The 24,976-nt window shown below is 38.2% G+C and overlaps 1 protein-coding gene and 2 long non-coding RNA genes across 3 annotated transcripts in view; all 3 read left to right on the forward strand.

Moving 5' to 3' along the window:
- The window catches only part of LOC142235590 (uncharacterized), a 109,836-nt gene that overhangs the window by 55,730 nt on the left and 29,130 nt on the right, over window positions 1–24,976 (forward strand). The window lies entirely within an intron of this gene.
- On the forward strand, window positions 16,893–17,789 carry LOC142235485 (uncharacterized). The gene is made up of 2 exons (XR_012721858.1): window positions 16,893–17,234; window positions 17,295–17,789. It is a non-coding gene; the product is annotated as an uncharacterized LOC142235485 (long non-coding RNA).
- On the forward strand, window positions 21,241–21,827 carry LOC142233579 (uncharacterized). Its single transcript, XR_012721441.1, has 2 exons — window positions 21,241–21,376; window positions 21,444–21,827. It is a non-coding gene; the product is annotated as an uncharacterized LOC142233579 (long non-coding RNA).

The raw sequence follows: 24,976 nt of genomic DNA on the forward strand, positions 1-24,976 counted from the left end.
CAAGCTACAATCCATATGATATTGCAGAAGAAGTCGATGCTTTTACAACGTTGTTACAACAAGCGGCATGGGAGAATACACCAGAACCCAATATTCAAACTTTTACTCCTCAGTATCCCCAATACATAGTATATCAAGTAAATTTTAAAAGAAAGATTAGGAAAAAATGGCAACAAACTCGATCACCTGAGGATAAAAGAGTGTTAAACAATGCTACCAAACAACTTAGCCGATTAATGAAACAGTATAACGACAGAACATTCCACAAGTATGTGTCCAATCTAAGTCCCAACAAAAACTCCGACTTCTCTCTGGAAATCAGCAAAATTAAACAATAAACCAATTGTACAGAACGCCGCAATACTAAAAGGCAACGGACAATGGGCCAAAAGCAGTATCGAAAAGTCGACCGAATTTGCAAATAATCTCCACTTGACCTTTTAAAATTCTTCTTATTCAACAAACAATACAGGACAAAATCTCCAACATCAAATAGATAACTGTACAATTGGCGAGCAGCCGTTTGATAAAATAACAAAGAAGTTTATGATACAGTGAATCAATCAAATCAAGGTCAAACAAGTATACACGGCCGTTAGTTCGGCCAGGCCGAAGCTTATGTACCCTCCACCATAGATTGCGTAGAAACTTCTAGTAAAGACTGTTATCCACAATCGAATTACTGGGGATGCGGTATCTTAAAACTTCCTAACACCGGCTTCTAAATTGCAAGTTAAGCCATACGTGGTATATATTAAACTAAAAAAGGTCGACTGAATACGTATATAACTCAGTTTGACAACATTTCTATAGAAATAAAATTTTGACAATATTTTCTATAGAAATAAAATTTTGAAAAAATTGTCGATAGAAATAAAATGTTGACAAAATTTTCTGTAGAAATAAAATTTTTAAAACAAATTTCTATAGAAATATGGTTGTTAGCGGCCATACACTAACACCACGTTCCAAATTTCAACTGGATCGGCTCAGGAGGTCACATCTGGGGATCCGTTTATACGGGGGCTATATATAATTATGGACCGATATAGACCAAGTTTTGCATGGATGTTAGAAACCATATACTAACACCACGTAACAAATTTCAAACGAATCGGATGAATTTTGCTCCTCCAAGAGGTTCCGGAGGTCAAATCTGGGGATCGATTTATATGGGGGCTATATATAATTATTGACCGATGCGGACCAATTTTTTCATGGTTGTTAGGGATCATATGCATACAGCATGTACCAAATTTCAGCCGGATCGGATGAAATTTGCTTCGCTTGGAGGATCCTAAAGCCAAGTCTGGGGATCGGTTTATATGGGGGCTATATATAATTATGGACCGTTGTGGACCAATTTTTTCACGGTTGTTAGAGATCACTCCTAGAGTTTATTTTACGTACTAATTTGGTAGTTTGCAATAAGGGTGATGCCCCAACCTTTGTTACTAAAAACAGGCAAGATGTTTTGGACGTCACCTTTGCCTCGCAAGAACTGAATGAAATTATATCTGATTGTCAGGTTTTAAGTGAACATACATCAGTTTCAAATTTGATGTTCATACCACCAAGATCATATTTCCACCAAATGTTAGGAAAGCTGACTGGAATAGGTATAGGGAATCGTTCAATATGATGATACCGGAAATAACAGATATAATGAGCACTGTGCAAGTTATCGAACACGCAGTGGAGATGATTACTAAGACCTTCAACATTTCACTGAAAGCTGCATGCCCTAGAGGGAAGCCAAGGGGGAAAAATCGACCACCATGGTGGTCTACGGAGTTAGGTAATATGAGGAAATCGTGCAGGAAGCTCTTTAACAAAGCAAAGTCCACCAGAGCTCCTGTGGATTGGGACGCTTACAAAAAGAATCTGAGAGGATAAAAGCGAGAACTGAGAAAGGCTCAGCATAACTCTTGGAATGATTTCTGCAGTAGTATTGCAAATACGTCCAAGGCTTCCAGACTACGGAAGGTACTAGCATCCACTAACTCCGCTCCAGGTTTCATTAAAACATCGGAGGGCAATTGGACAACGTCTAGTGAGGAGACGCTGGAGGTACTATTGGAGACACATTTTCCCGGAAATCGGACGGTTGAACCATGTACTGGCGGTGCCACAGTGGCTCAGCGGTCGTTTCCTATCGAGGAAATTGTATCGGAATCTAGAATAAAATGGGCGTTAAATAGCTGTGGATCATTTAAATCCCCCGGGCCTGATGGAATTACTCCGGCGGAGTTACAAGCGGTGGCTGACAGAAGTATGCCGGTTGTCGGCGATATATATAGGATGTATAAACTTAGCATATATTCCAGGAAAGTGGAGGGAAACAAAAGTCGTTTTCATACCTAAAGCGGGAAAAGCCTCTCACTCGAGTTCGAAGGATTTCCTACCAATCGGCTTATCATCATTCCTACTTAAGACTCTGGAGAGGATGATAGATATTTATCTTAGAACTAGCGTCGATTCAAGTTTGCTCTCGAAATGACAACATGCATACTCGAAGGGCAGGTCTACTGAGACCGCATTACATGAACTAGTCAGCTTTATTGAAAGCTCACTATCTGTCAAAGAATACACAATCGTGGCGTTTCTAGACATCAAAGGGGCGTTCAATAACGTCCATCCGAGGTCGATATTAAATGGACTGACAACTCTGAATGTTGATCCAGGTATACTTAGGCTGGTAGACGAACTTCTAAGGAAGAGACGCATTTCAGCCACACTAGGACAAGCAAACATCCAAAGGTATGTGAATAGAGGCACTCCTCAAGGAGGAGTTCTATCACCTCTTCTTTGGAATTTTGCTATAAACGACCTTCTGGTTTCCCTAGAAAAAGAAAGGATACATGTGGTGGCATACGCAGATGATGTGGCGCTAGCAGTCAGAGGAAAATACCCATCAACAGTTAGAGATATTATACAGAGAGCCCTCCGGATGACTGAGAAATGGGCGAAAGATAATGGTCTTGGGGTAAATCTTGCAAAGACAGAACTAGGCATGTACTGCAAAGATCGCAAAACTCTCACGGTTAGGCCCATTTCCTTAGGGGGTATTGAAATTCCCTTTAGTGAGTGTGCAAAATACCTTGGCGTTATTTTGGACAGGAAGCTGAACTTTAAGCTTAATATTGAAGAGAGGGCGAGGAAAGCAACGGTAGCTTTATACTCGTGTAGACCTATCATGCTATATGGTGTTGTAGTCTGGTGGCCGGCACTTCACCAGCCAACAAGTTTAGATAAAGTTCAGCGTATGGCGTGCTTGTGTATCTCAGGTGCATTCAGCCAGACAGGAACAAATTCCCTTTATGTCATATTGCATCTATTGCCTTTAGACATTTTGGCCAAACAGTCAGCTGCAAAAACGGTTGTACGGATGCGCGAGTTATCGCTGTGGTCGGAAATACGTCACGGTCATAGTTCGGTCCTCAAACTAATGCGAGATGTGCCTAACGTAGTGGATTACACTTTAGCGAGACCTCTTTTCGACAATAAGTTTGAGACTCTAATTCCCAACAGTGAGGGGTGGTGTACACGGCCCCCGGGGAATAAAAGATATATAGATTTCTACACTGATGGCTCCAAATTGGATGTCCAAGTGGGTTTCGGAGTATATTCTAAAGATCTGGAACTTCGAATAGCGAAAAGATTACCTGATCACTGTAGTGTTTTTCAGGCTGAAATATTAGCAATAAGAGAAGTGGTGAATTGGCTGAGAAGTAATGCTCCAAGCAATATTGGCATTAATATATACTCAGACAGTCAACCTGCAATAAAATCCTTGGACTCTGTGTTCCTCAACTCGAAAACGGCGATCGACTGCCGCAAATCTCTCAATGAGATGGCTGAGCAGCACAATATTCACGTAATATGGGTGCCTGGCCATAGGAACATACCGGGGAACATCGAAGCGGATGAGCTAGCAAGGCTAGGAACTACCTTACATATTCCAGGGGAACTAGAATCTGTTGGTATGCCTCTGGCTACCTGCAAGCTCTTACTGTGTGAGAAGGCTGTTATGATGGCAAATGTTCGATGGGAGAATTGCAAGGGTTGTAACGACACCAAGCAAATATGGCCCCATTTTAACTTAAACCGCACACTAGATATGCTAGTGTTCTCGAGACGCCATATATCGCTCCTGATATCTGCTATAACGGGTCGCTGCCTGATAGGCGATTTTACAAAAACTATTGGTGCGAAGTATAATGACTATTGTATGAGCTGTCATGATGCGGAGGAAAAGGAATCAATAAAACACCTCTTGTGTGAGTGTCCTGCATTTTGTGTAAGGCGCAAGCAAATTTTAGGGGCACATAGCTTCAGATTACTGGCGGACCTGTAAAGGTGAGTACTATGTTCGAGTTTTCCACCAATACACTAAATTAAAAGTGCAAAAATATATATGAAGACGATAACATTTTTTATCAAGTCTCTTCAAATTATGGATGGAAAAGATCCAATGTATTTATTGCGAACCATTTAATATTTCAAAATTAATTGATTAAAAAAGTAACCTGAAAATAAGCTGGTTTTCAGCTTGAAAACTGAGCATAGTACTCAGCTTAAAACGTTAACTTAAGCAGTCTGCTAATGTTTTTGGAACAATCTGGTTGGTTCAACAGAAGAAAATAATGGAGAAGGTTCACCGGTTAAAACTAGAAGTGCCCATATGTAATAGGTACTTTTAGTTAATGTGGTATCACAATGGACTGAATAGTCTAAGTGAGCCTGAATCTTAATCGGGCTGCCACTTTAACCTAACATAACCTAGAAATCATATGCTTACACCATGTACCAAGATTCTTTCGTTCGGAAGTTGGCGTGATTTCAACAGACGGACGGACATTCCTAGATCGACTCAGAATTTAAACAAGACCCAGAATATATATACTTTATGGGGTCTTAGAGCAATATTTCGATGTGCTATAATCGGAATGACAAAGTTATTCCATCTATCCACCCATCCTATGGTGGAGGGATTAAAAATTGGCGGTTTTAGTAAAATTAAGGGTGATATCTTAAGAAATTTACCATACCATGGATTTATGCGTTTAACCACAATAATGAACGCTGTCTTAATAATTAAAAATATTTCTTATTGCTGGAAAGTAGCAGATGTTTTCATGATACAGAAACTGGGGAAAACACCACACGATCCCAATTCAAATAGGCCAAATTCTCTACTTCCAGTAATAGGTAAGCTATTCGTAAAACTCTTCTGCGATAGACTGGAATCATTTATTGTCCCAAGAAATATTATTCCGGACCATCAATTTGGATTCATCGTAATAGGTACCTACTAAGAATTTCAAGTGTGGTGGGATATTAAGCCACCATGCAGCGAAATTCAAAGTCATCCACTGGGTTGCTAACTTCCAGGGCCCAGTGGACGGGTATCGACTGGAGTTATAAATTTGGGCAATGACCAAGAGTTAGGCCCAATTAGTCGACCTGTAGACGGGTCGACAGGTGGCGACACTTTGACAAGTCGTACTTTTTCTAAGGTAACGATATCAAAAGGAAGTAATCCCTCACGAAAGAGGTTCAAGGAACGCAGAAATGCTTTGTTTATCCTAAAGAAGTTAGGATCAGTCGACCCAAGCACGCTGTCGGATAAACAAAGCGATTCCTTAAAATGGCCTCAAAGAATTCTTTAGGCTGGAAAAAGGGAACGATCTCCGGATGAGCTGCCATCCTCCAAAAGGGATCAAAGATCGTTTGCCTCAGTTGCTAAAGACAGCCTTGTGATGGCTATCATTAATAAAGGAGCATTGGACGGTATGGTTCCAAAGCAAAAAATGGGGGAAATTGAGAATGCTCTGTCTGTCGTCTACTCACAGGTGCTGGAAAAGTTTCCCGATCCAGATCCTCGACACCAAGAGGCTGGTTGGTATCAAAGACGATTTAAGCTAGTCGCATTTGAAGACCAGAGGTCTATATAATGTTTTAAAGCTGCTCTGATACTAATTGGTGAAGTTTGGGAAGGAGCTGCTCTAGAGTTAGTCGAGAAGAAAGACATACCGGCTAGATCTAGAGCGTGGATACCTGCAAACCCTTCTGACCCTGAGCCTATTTTAAATAGACTGAAACAATGCAATCCAGATCTTCCAACAGCTGATTGGAAGGTTGGTCGTTTGGATGAAATGGATGGACCAAGACGGCATGCAGTGTTTATATTGAACACTCAGTCTTTGCCACATCTAGCAAAGTCTAAGGGCCGTTTATGTTATGGCTTTCATTATATCCAAATGAAGGTGTATAAAAACGATCAGCTAAGGGATTTAGAAATGGACAAGCCTCTGTCTGAAACAGAAGTAAGCGGATCCTCTTGCGAAGTCGAGGGAGATACCAAAGTTGATGATATGGATAGATACCGTATGCGTGAGGAGGCTTCTACTGCCTCAGAACTCACCAAAGTTGAACCAAGGGTATTGCGAGAGGACATTCTTGATGACTCGATTGAAGCGGCTGATGTGACGGTTGTTGAAAATCTCGATGGTCCTACGGATCCTCCAGATAGATCTTCATCATTGTAAGGCTACATGTGCTGCCTTAAAAGTTCTCCTGATGAAAGGGGACATATAGAAACAAAATATGTGAATGAAGTACTCCGGGGTTCAAACTATTGCAGTATACTGGTAATGATGTAAATCGAGCCTGTATAATTGATAAAGCTCAACTTGTTTCTGCTTCCTTCAATGTGCAATACAGACACTGTCGTTGCCAGTTTAGAAATAGTCAAATGCAAATATTGGGTATCTTCGGTCTACATGGGATATGACAGGGAGATGCCTCCATGTGCCGTTAAGACCTTAGCAGTCACTGAAAACAAAGACGAAACTCATTATGGGATGCGATGCGAATGCACATCATAGTATATGGGGAAGTAGTGATACTAATGCAAGGTGAGAGTCGCTAATAGAGTTTATTTTGCGTACTAATCTGGTAGTTTGCAACAAGGGAGATGCCCCAACCTTTGTCACTAAAAACAGGCAAAAAGTTTTGGACATCACCTTGGCCTCGCAAGAACTGAATGAAATGATATCTGAGTGACAGGTTTTAAGTGAACACAGCTTCTCAGATCATCGCTACATCAGTTTCAAATTTGATGTTCATATCACCAAGACCATATTTCCGCCAAATGTTAGGAAAGCTGACTGGAATAGGTATAGGGAATCGTTCAATATGATGATACCGGAAATAACAGAGACAAATATGAGCACTGTACAAGATATCGAACACGCAGTGGAGCGGATTACTAAGGCCTTCAACATCTCACTGAAAGCTGCATGCCCTAGATGGAAGCCAAGGGGGGGGGGGGGGGGGGGAAATCGACCACCATGGTGGTCTACGGAATTAAGTAATATGAGGAAATCCTGCAGGAAGCTCTTTAACAAAGCAAAGTCCACCAGAGCCCCTGAGGATTCGGACGCTTACAAGAAGAATCTGAGAGGATACAAGCGAGAACTGAGAAAGGCTCAGCATAACTCTTGGAATGATTACTGCAGCAGTATTGAGAATACGTCCGAGGCTTCCAGACTACGGAAGGTACTAGCATCCACGAGCTCCGCTCCAGGTTTCATTAAAACATCGGAGGGCAATTGGAAACGTCCAGTGAGGAGACGCTGGAGGTACTATTGGACACACATTTTCCTGGAAATCAGACGGTGAACCATGTACTGGCGGTGTCACAGTTGCTCAGCGGTCGTTTCCTGTCGAGGAAATTGTATCGGAAACTAAAATAAGATGGGCGCTAAATAGCTTTGGACCATTCAAATCCCCCAGACCTGATGGAATTACTCCGGCGGAGTTACAAGCGGTGGCTGACAGAAGTATCCCCTGGTTGTCGGCGATATATAAAGGATGTATCAACTTATCATATATCCCAGGAAAGTGGAGGGAAACAAGAGTCGTTTTCATACCCAAAGCGGGAAAAGCCTCTCACTCGAGGGCGAAGGATTTCCGACCAATCAGCTTATCCTCATTCCTACTTAAGACTCTGGAGATCATGATAGATATTTATCTTAGAACTAGCGTCGATTCAAGTTTGCTCTCGAAACGACAGTATGCATACTCGAAGGGCAGGTCTACTGAGACCACATTGCATGAACTAGTCAGCTTTATTGAGAGCTCACTATCTGTAAAAGAATACACAATCGTGGCGTTTCTAGACATCGAAGGGGCGTTCAATAATGTCCATCTGAGCTCGATATTAAATGGACTGACAACTCTGAATGTTGATCCATGTATGCTTAGGCTGTTAGACGAACTTCTAATGAAGAGACGTATTTCAGCCACACTAGGACAAGCAAACATACAAAGGTATGAAAACAGAGGCACTCCCCAAGCAGGAGTTCTATCACATCTTCTTTGGAATGTTGCTATAAATAACCTTCAAGTCACCCTAGAAAAAGAAAGGATAAAAGTGGTGGCATACGCAGATGATGTGGTTCTGCCAGTCAGGGGAAAATTCCCATCCACAATCAGAGATATTATTCAGAGGGCCCTCCGTATGACTGAGAAATGGGCGAAAGACAATGGTCTTGGGGTAAATCCTGCAAAGACAGAATTAGTCATGTACTGCAAAGATCACAAAACTCCCACGGTTAGGCCTATTTCCTTAGAGGGTATTGAAACTCCCTTTGGTGAGTGTGCAAAATACCTTGGCGTTATTTTGGACAGGAAGCTGAACTTTAGGCTTAATATTCAAGAAAGGGCGAGAAAAACAACGGTAGCTTTGTACTCGTGCAAAAAGGCAATAGGAAAAAAGTGGGGACTAAAACCAAAAATTGTGCATTGGCTTGGCTATACACGGCAGTGGTTAGACCTATAATGCTATATGGTGTTGTAGTCTGGTGGCCGGCACTGTGAAACCGACTTGTTTAGATAAAGTTCAGCGTATGGCGTGTTTGTGTATTTCACGCGCATTCAGCAAGACAGGAACAAATTCCCTTAATGTCATGCTGCATCTATTGCCTTTAGACATTTTGGCCAAACAGTCAGCTGCAACAACGGCTGTGCGGTTGCGCGAGCTATGTCTGTGGTCGGAAAAAAGTTACGGTCACAGTTCGCTCCTCAAAATAATGCCAGATGTGCCTAACGTAGTAGATTACACTTTGGCGAGTCCACTTTTCGACAAAAAAGTTTAAGACTCTAATCCCCAACAGTGAGGCGTGGAATAAAGAATATATAGATTTCTACACTGATGGCTCCAAATTGGATGGACAAGTGGGGTTCGGAGTATATTCTAATGATCTGGAACTTCGAATAGCGAAAAGATTACCTAATCACTGTAGCGTTTTTCAGGCTGAGATATTAGCAATAAGAGAGGTGGCGAATTGGCTGAGAAGTAATGTTCTAAAAAATGTCGGCATTAATATATACTCAGACAGTCAACCTGCAATAAAATCCTTGGACTCTGTGTTCCTCAACTCGAAAACCGCCATCGAATGCCGTAAATCTATCAATGAGATGGCTGAGCAGCACAATATTCACCTAATATGGGTGCCTGGCCATAGGAACATACCGGGGAACTGCGAAGCGGATGAGTTGGCAAGGCTAGGGACTACCTTACATATTCCAGGGGAACTAGAATTTGTTGGATGGGAGAATTGCAATGGTTGTAACGACACCAAGCAAATATGGCCCCATTTAAACTTAAACGGCACACTAGATATGCTAGTGTTCTCGAGACGTCAGATATCACTCCTGACATCTGCTATAAAAAGTCTTTGCCTTATAGGCGATTTTGCAAAAACTATTGGCGCGAAGTATAATGATTATTGTAAGAGCTGTCATGATGCAGAGGAAAAGGAATCAATTAAACACCTCTTGAGTGAGTGTAAGCAATTTTTTGAGGCGTAAGCAAATTTTAGGGGCATATAGCTTTAGATTACTGGCGGACCTGGAAAACGTTAACTTAAGCAGTCTGCTAATGTTTTTGGAACAATCTGGTTGGTTCAACAGAAGGAAATAATCGAGAAGGTTAAACGGTAACAACTAGAAGTGTCATATGTAATAGGTACTTTTAGTTAATGTGGTATCACAATGGACTGAATAGTCTAAGTGAGCCTGAATCTTAATCGGGCCGCCACTAATTCAATGCCTAATTCATTGCGCATAAATTTTTATTCGTTGATACGCCTGAAAATGCAAAATTAAATGAATTGTTAATGGAAACTAATAATATCAATAACTAGTTTACACTGAAAATGTACACTTGATGAGAGTCGTCTTTTCTTAAGTATGTTGATCTACTGAATTAGAAACAAAAATGTTTAAACATTTTTTATGGGACAGTTTTTGAGATATCCCGTCATTTTTAGTTTTTCGCTCTTTTTCACTAAACAAATTATATCTCGAACTAAACAAATTATATCTCGAAATTAGAAATGTCCGATTATATCGTTGTTGGTACTTAAATGAAAGGTATTGGGATGACGAATAATCGTTTATAATTGGATCTGTGATAAGTTAATTGGTTCAAAAAATATCGATGCGAAAAGGCCAAATATTCAAAAAACCCTTAAAATATTTTTTTCTCTCCATGCGTTCTAGAGTTGCATCAGAGATGGCACTGTATGTAAAAAAAAGATTTTCCCGCTATTCCGTTGAAACTTTTCTTGAATTTTCATTGCTATAAACCTCATGGAGCCCGAGACCTTTCCAACGAATGCAGACCGTGGAAATCGGTTTGTGCGTTCTGGAGTTATTGCGCCAGGAAGGAAAACGCGACTTATTTTTATATATTAGATTACAATTTTAATGCGAGCTAATTGGACACGAATATTAAGGAATTGGTATTATTAAGCTACTGAAAAGAAAATGCCAGGTACCCATCTTACAAGCCTTACTATACATATTGTTTATGTCACGCCTTGTCGAACACTACCTTGAGATTCCAAACGCAACTACGTCAAACATTCACGCAGGCATTTAGTTCAGCAGTCGAATCCCTGTACTTTACAGGGATTCGACCATGACCTTTTTACAACAATAGTTTTTTTCCTCTTCTTGTTCTATCTGTTAAGATCGACCGGCAGCGGCAACAGTTCATTACAATCAGAAAGTTGTAGAACTTAAACAGACAATAAAGAAGAGTTGTGAATTGAATGAACTGAATATTGGTGTATCATTATTTGGACTAATAACAGGCATACCAGTTTTGGTCAGGAAATTGGGATAGTCAACAAACGTTTTTGTAATTGTTAAGGAAGATTGAAGTTTGGTTCCCTTTATTAGGTAAACGAATTAACCGTTTATAAAAGTGATAGTAACGTCTTGTTGCTCTGATACAAACTGTTTTTCCGACATTGATATTAAGTTGAGACTAAAGATGTCAATTTTGCAAAAACTAGCTGATGCCGGCAGCGAGATTGTGGCATTAGAGAGTCAGCTAAAAGAAGAAAATTTTTCCGAATATACAGTAGAGGGAATTGATTTCGAAAAAGGTGAAGTTGCCAAAGCGTGGACGAAATATAGAAAAACTTACGAGGATCTTACAACAGAAGTAAGTGGAAAGGATTTAATAGCGGCGCAATCGAAATATCAGGAAATTAAAAAGCTATATGTGAAATGTATAAATATAATTTCTAAAGTGGAGAAGAATTTGAAAGAAACCAAATCGGCCGAATCTAGTCCAGTGGTTCCCAATCTCGGAGTGTCCGTGCCGGTCCCTCCGTTCGATACAGGGATATTTCATGGTGATTATGTAGCCTGGCCTACATTTAGAGATATGTTTACGGCGATTTATATAAACAACACCCGTCTCAGCCCTGTAGAAAAGCTTTTTTATTTGTTCCAGAAGACTAGCGGTGAAGCTAGGGACATTAATAGAAACGTGGCTCTGACAGCAGAAAATTTTGACATTGCATGGAACAATTTGGTAGGCCAATATGAAAATAAGCGCGTGTTGGTTAATACGCAGTTAAAGTTGCTATTCAATCTGGCACCATGTATCCAAGAGACAGCTCAGGAAGTAAAACGGCTACAAAGGGAAGTGAACAATTGTATTTCGGTACTCAAATTGTATAATGTAGACATTGAATCTTGGGACCCAGTGTTTGTGTTTCAATGTGCTTCACGTTTGTCAGAGCATACTTTAAACTTGTGGGAACAATCTGTAAAAACTAAAACAGAAGTTCCCAAGTGGAAAGAGTTAGATGCATTTCTGACGGACAGGTTTCATGCTCTTGAAAGCGTTTCCGAGATGAGATCGATAAATAGTAATTGTATCAGTAGTCCTCAAGTCGTACCACATAGAAACCATTCGACATTATCAAGGGTTAAACAATGCAAGGCGCATCATACCAAAGTTGGCAAATCTTATTGCAATCTGTGCAAGGAGAATCACCATGTTAGTTCTTGTCCGAAATTTTTAAGCATGGATGTTAAACAGAGAGCGACGGCGCTAAGACGCATTAGAGGTTGTTTTAATTGCCTTGGTATTTGACATATTTATAGTGATTGTCCGAACGCAAACGGCTGTTGTAAATGCAAGAAGAAGCATCACAGCTTTTTGCACCGAGATTTCGTGAAGAAAGCAAATACTTTCCACGCGGACCCGAGTCAAAATAATTACCATAATTCCTCGGCAGCGGTAGCCCCCGAAACCTCAAGTGTTGTTCAGGCACACCACACATTAGTGGCAAAGAAGGTGATGTTAGCTACAGCGTGGGTAGAAGTGGTGAACTTGGGTTCATCATATAGGGTAAGGGCATTAATTGATCCTTGCTCGGACGAGAGTGAAAAGATGCAAAAGCTTCTAAAGTTATCCACAATTCCAGTCTCAGCTGAGGTTTCCGGTTTGGGTGGCGGTATTATTAGTCAGTCGAACCAAATGGCGTCTTTTGTCATTGTATCCAAACGAGAGCCAGAGGTGTCTTTGGAAGTTCAAGCGTTAGTAGTGCCTCGAATTACTGGTAATGTTCCGACGCATTCATTGGACATGTCAAGCATAGAGAATATGCCAATCATGGAATACGCGGATCCAGAGTTCTTTAAGAGTGGTCCTATTGATATTTTGTTGGGAGGAGATTTATATCCCTCCATCATTAAAGACGGTGTTCGGCATGGGGTAATTGGTTCTCTTGTGGCTCAACGGACAATATTCGGATGGATAGTGACGGGGCCTACTAGAAAGGAAAGGGACACAATTTCCGTTACGTTGTCACATTTTACAAAAGTATGTCTTGATCAACAATTAGCAAAATTTTTGGAGCTTGAGGAAGTATACAAGAAACCAATATTGTCAGAAGAAGACAAGGTATGTGAGGAAATTTTCCAAAAAAAAACAACCAGAAGGAATCCAGACGGAAGATACGTTGTACATGTACCTTTGAGACATATGACGCCGTGCTTAGGTACAAGTAGACATATCGCTCTTAAGCAATTCTTAAGAAATGAAAAATCTCTTCAGCGTAGGCCGGAGTACAAAGCCATGTACAATGAGGTATTGGATGAATATATAACTTTGGGACACATGGTAAAATCGGAGCAACCGCAGGACAGTGTACGTTACTATTTACCTCATCATGGAGTATTCAGGCCCGACAGCGTCACTACCAAATTGCGAGTGGTTTTTAACGGCTCAAGTCTATCTTCTAACGGTAGGAGCCTTAATGACAATTTATATGTTGGTCCTTCCTTACAACGTGACCTTGTGTCACTGATTTTACAGTGGCGGTTTTTCAAATTTGTGTTTAGCGCGGACATTAGTAAAATGTACCGGCAAATATTGATAAACCCAGATCATGCTCGATTACAAAGTATCGTCTTTCGTGGTTCACCAACTGAAGAGATATGTGACTATAATCTTACCACTGTTACATTTGGTATAAATTGTGCGCCGTACTTGGCATTTAGGACTCTCCTGCAGCTTGCAGACGACGAGGAAGAGACATATCCAATTGGATCGAAGCTGCTGAGAAATTCTTTTTATGTCGATGACGCCCTCGCGGGGGGTCACTCATTGAATGAGTCTCTAGAAGCGAGAGATCAGCTGGTAAACATTTTGAAGAGCGGAGGATTTGAATTTAGAAAATGGACATCGGATAGCAAGCTTCTTTTGCAAAGGATTCCATCTGAACATTGGTTAGATTCGTCATTCCTTAGTATTAAGGATTAAAGTTCCGCTAAGATGCTAGGGGTGTGTTGGAATGCGTCCGAAGATCATTTCTACTTTTCGACTGAATTAATACAGCTTAAGGAAACGTACACAAAGAGAGATGTGCTTTCTATAGTAGCAAAGCTCTTTGATCCGGAGGGTTGGCTCGCACCAATTATTATAACAGCAAAAATTTTACTGCAGCAGATGTGGCTCGATAAGACCGGTTGGGACGAGGCGATATCGGCCCTCGCTTTACAGAAATGGCGATCTTTTGTCCTAAAATTCAAGGACATTGATCAAATTATAATACCCAGATGGATAAGTTTCGTGCCAGAGTGTCACATCCAGCTACATGGCTTCTGTGACGCATCCGAGCTAGCCTATGCTGCTACAATATATGCGAGACACCCTATAGTGCTGGCGTATGGAAGCCGTCTGGCGAGGCTCTACATTGAGTTCATTCATAAGATGACCCTTCATGGTGGTCCCAGATTAGTATTAAATACCGTTCGGCTGGAGTGTTGGGTATTAAGAGCAAAAAACCTTGTAAAGACAGTTATTAATCACTGTAAAGCTCGTGCTCTTCTTAAAAGGAACCTTCAAGGCCAAATCATGGCTATGTTGCCCCCAGAAAGAACAAGTATTTCTCGTCCTTTTTCGAGCACGGGAGTTGACTTCGCCGGCCCCTTCGATATACGAAGTTTCACAGGGAGGTATTCCAAAATAACGAAGGGTTACGTATGCCTGTTTGTATGCCTGTCTACCAAGGCCATCCATCTAGAAGCTGTAGGTGACTTGTCCACCCATGCATTTTTAGGAGCGCTAGCCGGCTTTGTATCCCGTCGCGGATGCCCAAATAAGATATTTTCGGACAACGGTCGGAACTTTGTAGGAGCCGCTCGGGAGATTGAGAAAAATTTCATGGAGGTGGTCAAGCATTTCCGGGATGAAGCGGTATACAAGTATGGGGAACAAAAACTATCGTGGCACTTTATTCCTGCATCGGCGCCGCATATGGGCGGGCTATGGGAGGCCGGAGTGAAGAGCTTCAATGCACATTTTAAGAAGGTGGCGGGCCAATTAAAGCATACGTTTGAGGAATTCGCCACTCTTCTCTCAACAATTGAAGCGTGTCTCAACTCCAGACCTCTCGGTCCTCTTTCGGATGACGTCGAAGAGGAACAAGCAATCACACCTGCGCACTTTTTAATAGGTGAAACCCTCCTATCTCCTGCAGAACCTGAAGAAACTAAGCCCGCCGTCAGTATTTTGAACCGTTGGCGCAAACTAAAGGCCATGCAGCATGAATTTTGTCGACGTTGGAAAGAGGAGTACCTCAAAGAGTTGCACAAACGCAACAAATGGAGAATACCCCAACGAAACCTCTCTGAGAGTGACCTCGTTTCTCTAAAAAATGAACCGTTAGCCCCAACTGATTGGCGCTTAGGACGTGTCGTCAAAGTCTATCACGGTTCCGATGGACAGGTTAGAGTTGTTGACATAAAAACTCAAAATGGAGTTATAACAAGACCGATCCACAAACTAGTACTATTGCCGCCCACATCATAACTTTATTAAAAGCTTCTGGCTCACATCTCCTTCTTTTGGTCTAATTATTTTGTTCTTTCTTTTTTTGTACTAACAGATAACGTAATGAGTCGCCAATTGTTTAACGACCGGTATCCTTGTTCTGTATGTAACCGCTTACATGCTATTCGGACCTGTACTAGGTTTCTCGCAATGGATTGGCAGGATAAATGGACACATTTATGGCGAAATCGGATATGTCATAACTGTTTAGCGCATACCCACCTCCGAATCCGATGTCACAGCTTGGATATATGCCGGCGCTGCGTCCAACGTCACCATAGCCTCGCTCACCCTTTGCCCGAACACTGCATCTGGTTCCTAATGACGGCACAAGTACGCGTTACGACATGGCCAGGTCGGCGCCCTCGTAGAGCACGAATTTTAATAGACCCAAATCGTGCACGATCATCCATTATGTTAGAGGAGGCTGACCGATTATTTTGCGTGGTGAATCATAATAGAACCAACCTGGTTCTAGTCCATCGAGTTGCGGATCGGCGCGAGATACGGGTCACCTGTGTCGTTGAAAGCAAAGATTATGGACACAACCCCACGGCAAGAATTGACCCAAGATGGAATAAAGTCCGTGTGCCTGGGGCGATTGTTGACGCCGATCCAGAATGGTACCAGCGACGACGGTATTCTATAATACTGGGTGCTGATATCGCTAATCAAGTTCTAATCGGTCCGACCCATGCAACGGCATGAAAGATTTTTGTGCAAGAAACCGTATTCGGGCAGACATATTTTGGAGAAGGGAAAGTTCTGCCAGAAGCTGAATGAATTAGATTCATATTTCAAATACTAAAAGACTGAATTCATATTTTGTTTTGGTTTAATATCACTTTGTTCTTGTATACATACTGAAATGCTTAACTCTCTATAGCTTAAGAATGAAAATGAATTCTATGTATATATATATTATTTTTGTGTCTTGTTTAAAGATTTCTTGAGATTTTAAGGTTGACCGCTGCTGGTTGCAACGGAGGTGCAAGGCCGGCGCTATGTTTATGTCACGCCTTGTCGAACACTACCTTGAGATTCCAAACGCAACTACGTCATACATTCACGCAGGCATTTAGTTCAGCAGTCGAATCCCTGTACAAGTATACTTTACAGGGATTCGACCATGACCTTTTTACAACAATAGTTTTTTTCTTCTTCTTGTTATATCTGTTAAGATCGACCGGCAGCGGCAACAGTTCATTACAATCAGAAAGTTGTAGAACTTAAACAGACAATAAAGAAGTGTTGTGAATTGAATGAACTTAATCTTGGTGTATCATTATTTGGACTAATAATAGGCATACCAGTTTTGGTCAGGAAATTGGGATAGTCAACAACCCAGGTGTAAGAGTACGGCATTCGTTTCTAGGAAGAGGTTAACTGGAGACTCGCCAAAGATCAAAAGTAGTGGTTCACTCTTCTCCGAAGTCAACACATATGTTTAAGTGCAGGCCAATCCACATTTCCATAGTCTCTAGTAAAATCTGGCTGGTTGAGATGATTCAATTTGGGTCTTGTATGCTAATTTATCCCAAGTTGATCCATGTTTTTTTTTCACACAATGTCTTATTTCTAGTCAACAACAACTACGGTGATAACTATTTGAAACGGCTTTCAAGTACACAACAAAAAATCTAACGAGAATATTAGCAGTGTTTTGTTTCCCTATACGACGGGCTCATCGTAGCTTGCTATTTTTATTAGATTTCTTTCCAGCATTAAAGTCCAGCCAGCAAAGAACATAATTATATAATTAATAATTATAATAGTTTATACTATTTATAAACATAAGCACCAACGCGTCCAGTTAATATTGTTTTTCGTCAATTTTTTACAGCCATAAATAATCTTCGAATCGCGACGGAGACTCAAACTGTACTGAAAAACTCAAACACACGTGTTGCCTTCAAAACGTTATGTTTCGTTTTTTTGTCTCGTATTATATGCTTGTATTGTATACACATGAGAGTCACTCTATGTTGCGGCTCTCTCACGCTAAGATAAACCCAGTATTTTTGATATATTAAGTAAAGTTTCATTAATTTTATGAAATATATTATTAAAAAATTCATGTTTCGTAACAAGTATTTACGAAAACAATATATTATGTAGGTATACACATTTTTATGAAAAAGTCCATAAATTTATAAAAATGTACAAATTTATGTACAAATTCATTTTTTATTTTTTTGTGTGTATGCTGTTTATAGTCTTCATTTTCTACTTTATTTATAATGTTAATGCTTTTTTCCATAATTTTTCTATCATTCTTAATTATGTTTCTGATTAGATCTATAGCTAAGTTAAAGTGGTCATTAATATGTATTTGGTTGTTTATTGTCTCGTCAGTTTGTGAAAAGTGTCGTTGTATTGTTTGTCTGTTTGTCGTCTATAGTTCCAAAAGTCCATTTAGATAAAGTTCCTATTGCGTTGATGAGACTCCGTTTTGTCTGGTTTTCATTGGTATTAAAGTCAACAATTTATAACGAATTTCTAATAGTTCGGTCTGTAGTAGGTCTTTGTTGTTTGTTTTCATTAATATTACGTCGTCTGTCATGTCGTGGATAATTTTTTTCTATCTCGTCGATGTTTGTTATGTGTAAGATTATATCATTGTCTAAAACTATGTCCTGATTTCTAATTTCTATGTCTATAAATCCTGTCTGATCTACGCGGTGTCCATGTCATTATCATTAAGGCTATTATTATTAATTTTAAAAAATAAAACAAATTTGACAAACATTCTTTTCCTCTGTTGGTTAAGCTATACTTGTAGTTTAGTCAATGTATGGGTTTAAGCTGAAATAAAAAAAAACAACAACAATGGTTAAAGAACAAAAACCAACAATAACAAACTAAAACGAATGAAATAAAGAAGAGGAAGCACGCTCAAAATAAAACCCAGCCAACTTCACTCAAATCGATGATTTGATGGTGGCAAAGGAAAGAGAGATGTTTGTACGAATTTATTTCGGCATAAGCCGGCTATCAATGTAAAACCTTTTTTCGGAAGGTTCAAGTATTGTTGGGTTTAATGAACTGCCTGAATTTATTCTGATAATTGGTTGATAGTTTTGCAGCAAGTAGAGGATGCTGATGAGGAATGTGGTAATTCCGAAACGTGCGTCCATCCAACCATCTTGCAGTCTATAGGGCTTTGCCCAAATAAATTTGACAAACATTCTTTTCCTCTGTTGGTTAAGCTACACTTGCAGTTTAGTCAATGTATGGTTTTAAGCTGAAATCAAAAAAACAACAACAATTTAAAAAAATTTTAAAGCTTTTTTAATATTTTTGGGATGAATATTTTGTAATTTCCTTTTTCTAAATTTAGGTTGTTCTTTGTGCCTAAGGGCTTTGTAATTCTTTATGAATCCTTCTGTTCTTGTTTCTTGATATTCTTCCCTACTCTCATTTAACTTGTCTTTAATTTTATTTTTTGTCGTCTGCAAATTGATCTTTATTATTTCTGGGTTTACTCGGTTATTGTGTATTCGATTGGTTTGTTTTTGATTGTAGAGTGAACTCTTTCATTATATTTTCGTATAGCTTTTTGAATTAATTGTTTGACTGCTAATCATTTTTTGTTTTGTATAAGATCCTGAATTTTTCTGCTAAAGTACTATGAAATATTTCGATATCAGCGTTTCCCGTATGACTATTAGGTTTTGTAAGGTGAAGTTGTATTTTTTCATTATCTAAAAATTCGTTTATCCTTACTGCTTTAAACTCATTGTCTGTCACTATTTTGCTTGGAATTCCTAATTTTGTGAAATGGTCCTCTAATTGTTCAATAATGGTGATACGCCTGAGTGTAAGCTTTCTTTTACATGGTATAAGGAAATTTGTTTAACAGCTTCGACTTCAGTTTCAATGTCCTGTGCTCTCATAGTACATTTAATGAATTTTATTTGGTTATCGTGTGAGCAAATTTCAATAAGTTTTTCTTGAACTACGTTGTAACTGTGGTCAGAAAGTTCAGAATATATACCAATTTTTCCTTTCTTTATGTATCTTCTAAATATTATTCTTTTTTCATGTAGTGTTTTAATTTCTTCTGTTTTATTGTTTGCCAAGATAATTTGTCTTTTATATTTGTACCCTATTTCGTTTTTGATCATAAAATTATCACCTAAACTCTCTTTTGCTGAGTGTATTCTTGCCATTGATTCATTGTCCTCTATATTATTTACTGATAAATTTAAACTTTCCGTACTTCCACTGTCTATTTCTTCCGCATTAATTTCTTCATTATTTGCTATTCTACTGAGGAAGTCGGTTGCCTTATTTTCCTTGCCTTTTAAGTATTCAATATCAAATTGATACTCTCCTAGCTTTAGTAACCATCTTTGAATGAAGAACTTTAATAGGTTGGTGGTCAGTTAGAATTTTGAACCGTTTGCCATAGACATATGGTCTAAAATAATTAACACTCCATAGTATTGCCAAAAATTCTTTGTTTGTCGCAGAATAGTTTCTCTCATGATTATTTAAAGTCCTTGAAGCGTAACACACTGGGTGTCCTTCCTATGATAGCGTTTTTATTTTCTAAATGCGACGCTAGAAGTAAACATCGCCTGAACGTCGCATATAAAGCAATACATAGATACGTTTACGCTCTAAGAGGATTTGAAAGTTGTTCAGATTATCATAATAATCTGTATGGTATTGGATTTGAGGATTGTCTGAATAACAAGTCGCTTCTGTTAATGCACAAAATAATATATACTAAACCACCTGAATACCTCTACAGCAAACTGAAATTTAACATAATAGACGTTTACTGATTATTCCTATGCGACATCAACTTCTATAAAGTGTGCAACAACAAATGGCCACCTGGTAAAGGTTTGCAATTTGAAATTACCTGTGTTTGTGTTTTGTGGTATTGTAAAAATGGAAAACAATCTAAGTTTATTGAAGGTAAGCAATTGTGAAATGTAAATACCGTTTTCCATTGAAGATTTTTTTTTACATTAAACGGTATAAAATAATATATTTTTTATTCATTTCTTTTAGTGAGCAATTTTATTTCGTGAAATTGACCAATCAATCCCATCAACTCCATCATTTTATCAAACATATAAGAACAAAAGAATGTGTTTGCAATCAAAATGTGGGTGCCGTATTGGTCTTTTAAATTTGTAATGTTTTTTCACTCCTAGTTTTCTTAAAACCGAGAAGGGTATGTGTTTGTTGGAAGATTCACCTTGAAGTTGCGAAGTAACGTTGGCCTTAAATTGCATTTTTGTTTTACATGCCTTTTTCAGTTTGAACCCAAGTAGAGAGCAGTATATCTGATATATAAATTAATGAGCTGAATTATGTAATGGTAAAAAAGTTCTTTCTTTTGGATTTAAATATATAAAAAATTTCCGAAAGTAATAAAAATATGTATTTTCCATTTATATTTTTTCTATATCCCGAATTTGCAAAGTATCGGCAATATAATACCAAATATTACATTGCTTTGCCATTATTTTTGTCTTTGATTAGTTCAAATTTTAAATAGACGATTTCAATGTGTGGAAATCTTGGAAAAGAACTGTTACAAAAATTAAATTACCGAGCTCCTTTCATGCTAAAAGACTACAACTGCAAAAAAAGATTATAAATCTGCAACCTGGAACTAAGAATTGAACTTGATATTCTATGCAGGTAATGTTTAACAAAATTAACTTTTAATTAAACCAAATCAAATTCGAATTATTCTGTTTACTTTCAGAAAAAAATTTAGCTTGCAGACTGCTGATTTATTGGAAATCTAGGCGCATCTACGCATATTAGAAATAACATGCTGACATCGTTAATATGATAAGGAAGATAATGATTTATATAGTTTATTTTTTAACCCTTTAGTTGTTATTGATCATAATTGTATGTCTAAGTTATGTTATACCTCATTCACATTACACTTCCAAAATCAACTTTAACTAGATTTCAACTGTCATATGCCTTATAGAAAGGCGATTTCAAATCCACGTTTACTCAATTTCGAGCCTAATGTGAATGAGCTATTAGAACAAAACACACAAATAACAAAAACAAAATTCTTTAGTCTATAGCATAATTCAGGAAAATAAAATATTGAAGATGTTTTTATAAGAAACGCATATTTTCTTTTATTTCAAATAAAACTAAATAAGATTTTGGGGGTGCAATATATACATTTTTTGATTGAAATTTATTGCCAATATAAATTATTAATTTAATTGAATCAATCAAATAGTTGATTGATTTTTGACGCCGCTCCTATGGCGTAATTGGATGCATCTGTAGTCAAAGTGAATTTTTTTCAAAATCTGGGTAACGTAATATCGGATGAGAACTTATCAATATTTTCAATTTTTCAAATGCTTCTATGTATGTTGGATCCTTTAGATTCATTTTAACACCTTTCTTTAAATATTTAGTAATTGGTTGTGCTATTTTAGCGTAATTCTTAACGAATTTCCGATAATACCCTGTTAGTCCTGTTTCTCCGTTTTTGGTAATTCTAATTTTTGAAAAACTTCAATTTTATTAGGGTTTGGTTTCATGCCGTCTTTTGTTAAAATGTGTCCTAAAAATTCTGTCTCTTTTCTCACGAAAGTACATTTATCTATTTGAATTTTTAAATTTTTACTTTACTTTAAACATATCTCTAATTGCGTTCACATGTTCTTGTAACGTGGTACTATAAATTAATATATCGTCTACATATACTCTATTGAGCTCTTCCTAGTTTGTCTAAAATTGAATCAATGTTAGGTAGAGGATATTTACCTTCAATTGTTACTTCATTAAAATTTCTATAATCTACAACTAGTCTGAATTTCTTTTGTCCTAAAATATCTATGAATATCTAGAGTAACTTTTTTGATTAATACCTTGTTCTTCCATTTCTTTAATTTGGCATCTAACCTCCATTTCGTGTTGAGGTGGATATCTGTATAAATTGGAGTTAATCTGTTGCTGTGTTGTAGTTTTTATTTCATGTTGAATTTCTGTAGTATTTGGTAATTTATCTCCATCTTTAAATAATACATTTTTAAATCGTTTCAATAACGTTGAAATTGCCTTATATTCTTCTTCGTTTAAATGATCCAACACTAGTCTGTCTAGATTTAAATCAGTGGCTTCTAGAGTTTGGTTTAAATTTGAATTATTTGTAAAATTAGTTTCTTTCTGATTAAAATTACTTTTCCTTCTTCTACGTTTATTTGAGCATTTAAAAATTTTTAAATATCCATACCAATTATAAAATCATACTTTCTTCCTGTGGGTGGTGCTGCTTTCCATCGCACTCTTGCATTATTAGGTAAATTAAATTCATCGGGTGCTTCCGTGCATACTTCATATTTTATAGAATCTTCATTGGTGATTGTACTAAATAATATTGTATTTTTCAATTTTACTTTAGGGAAATCCTCAATTTCACTGTTAATTAAACTAAAACTTGCTCCTGTATCTATGAGTGCATCGTAACTTTTATTATTAATTATTGTCCTTATCTTGGTTAGCCACTCCGAGGCGTTTTCATAACAAAATGCAGTTATTTACTTCTCTTCTTATATTATTTGTTGGAGTTCCTTCCTGTCTTTGCATGTCCGAGATTAGGCGATTTTGGTCAATCTGGGTATCAGGGTGTCCTGTCATTTGGAAGTTACTCGTACTTGATTAAATATTGTCACTTTCGACCTGACTTTGCCTGAACGCATTCTGTTGATATTGGCCAGAATTCTCTCCAAGGTTTCCTGTCACTGGTCGATGGAAATTACCTGAGTTATTTAGTCTATAATTGTTATGGTTAATATCCCTGTAATAGTGGTTGTTACCTTTATACTTATTATGTTCCATATGATAGTTATTTTGTCTAAATTGTCCAGAATTTTCAAAAGTGTTATTGCTTATAACTTTGTCATTTTTCGGCCGCTTTTCTTCTTCTTACTACTAATGTTAGAGTATCATCTATACGACCATGAAGAGAAACCGGACGTTTTTTTTTAATGGTTTATATTTTTGTGGCTGAAGAGGTGCATTGTAAAATACGATTTTTTTTTTTGAAAAGTTGGCTTATTCGCATCGATATTTTTGAACCACTTAACTTATCACAGACCAAATTATACACGATTATTCGTCATCTTAATACCTTTCATTGAAGTACGAACAACGATATAATCGGACATTTCTAACTAGATATATAATTTGTTCAGTGAAAAAAGAGCGAAAAACTAAAAATAACAGGATATCTCAAAAACTGTTCCATAAAAAATGTTTAAACATTTTTTTCGAATTCAGTAGATAAAAATACATAAGAAAAGTCGACTCTCATCAAGTGTACATTTTCAGTGTAAACTATTATTATTATTTTTCCTATAATAATTGTTCTGTCTAAACTGTCAGGAATTTTCATGGGTAGGTTAGGTTAGGTTAAAGTGGCAGCCCGATTAAGATTCAGGCTCACTTAGACTATTCAGTCCATTGTGATACCACATTAACTAAAAGTACCTATTACATATGGGCACTTCTAGTTTTAACCGTTGAACCTTCTCGATTATTTTCTTCTGTTGAACCAACCAGATTGTTCCAAAAACATTTGCAGACTGCTTAAGTTAACGTTTTCCAGGTCCACCAGTAATCTAAAGCTATATGCCCCTAAAATTTGCTTACGCCTCAAAAATTTGCTTACACTCACTCAAGAGGTGTTTAATTGATTCCTTTTCCTCTGCATCATGACAGCTCTTACAATAGTCATTATACTTCGCGCCAATAGTTTTTGCAAAATCGCCTATGAGGCAGCGACCTTTTATAGCAGATATCAGGAGTGATATCTGGCGTCTCGAGAACACTAGCATATCTAGTGTGCGGTTTACGTCTAAATGGGCCATATTTGCTTGGTGTCGTTACAACCCTTACAATTCTCCCATCGAACATTTGCCATCATGACAGCCTTCTCACGCAGTAAGAGCTTGCAGGTAGCCAGAGGCATACCAACACATTCTAGTTCCCCTGGAATATGTATGGTAGTTTCTAGCCTTGCTAGCTCATCTGCTTCGCAGTTCCCCGGTATGTTTCTAGGGCCAGGCACCCATATTAGGTGAATATTGTGCTGCTCAGCCATCTCATTGAGACATTTGCGGCAGTCGATGGCCGTTTTCGAGTTGATGAACACAGAGTCCAAGGATTTTATTGCAGGTTGACTGTCTGAGTATATATTAATGCCAATATTGCTTGGAGCATTACTTCTCAGCCAATTCACCACTTCTCTTATTGCTA

This window comes from Haematobia irritans, chromosome 4 (assembly GCF_050003625.1).
Source record: "Haematobia irritans isolate KBUSLIRL chromosome 4, ASM5000362v1, whole genome shotgun sequence".
NCBI classification, from domain to species: domain Eukaryota; kingdom Metazoa; phylum Arthropoda; class Insecta; order Diptera; family Muscidae; genus Haematobia; species Haematobia irritans.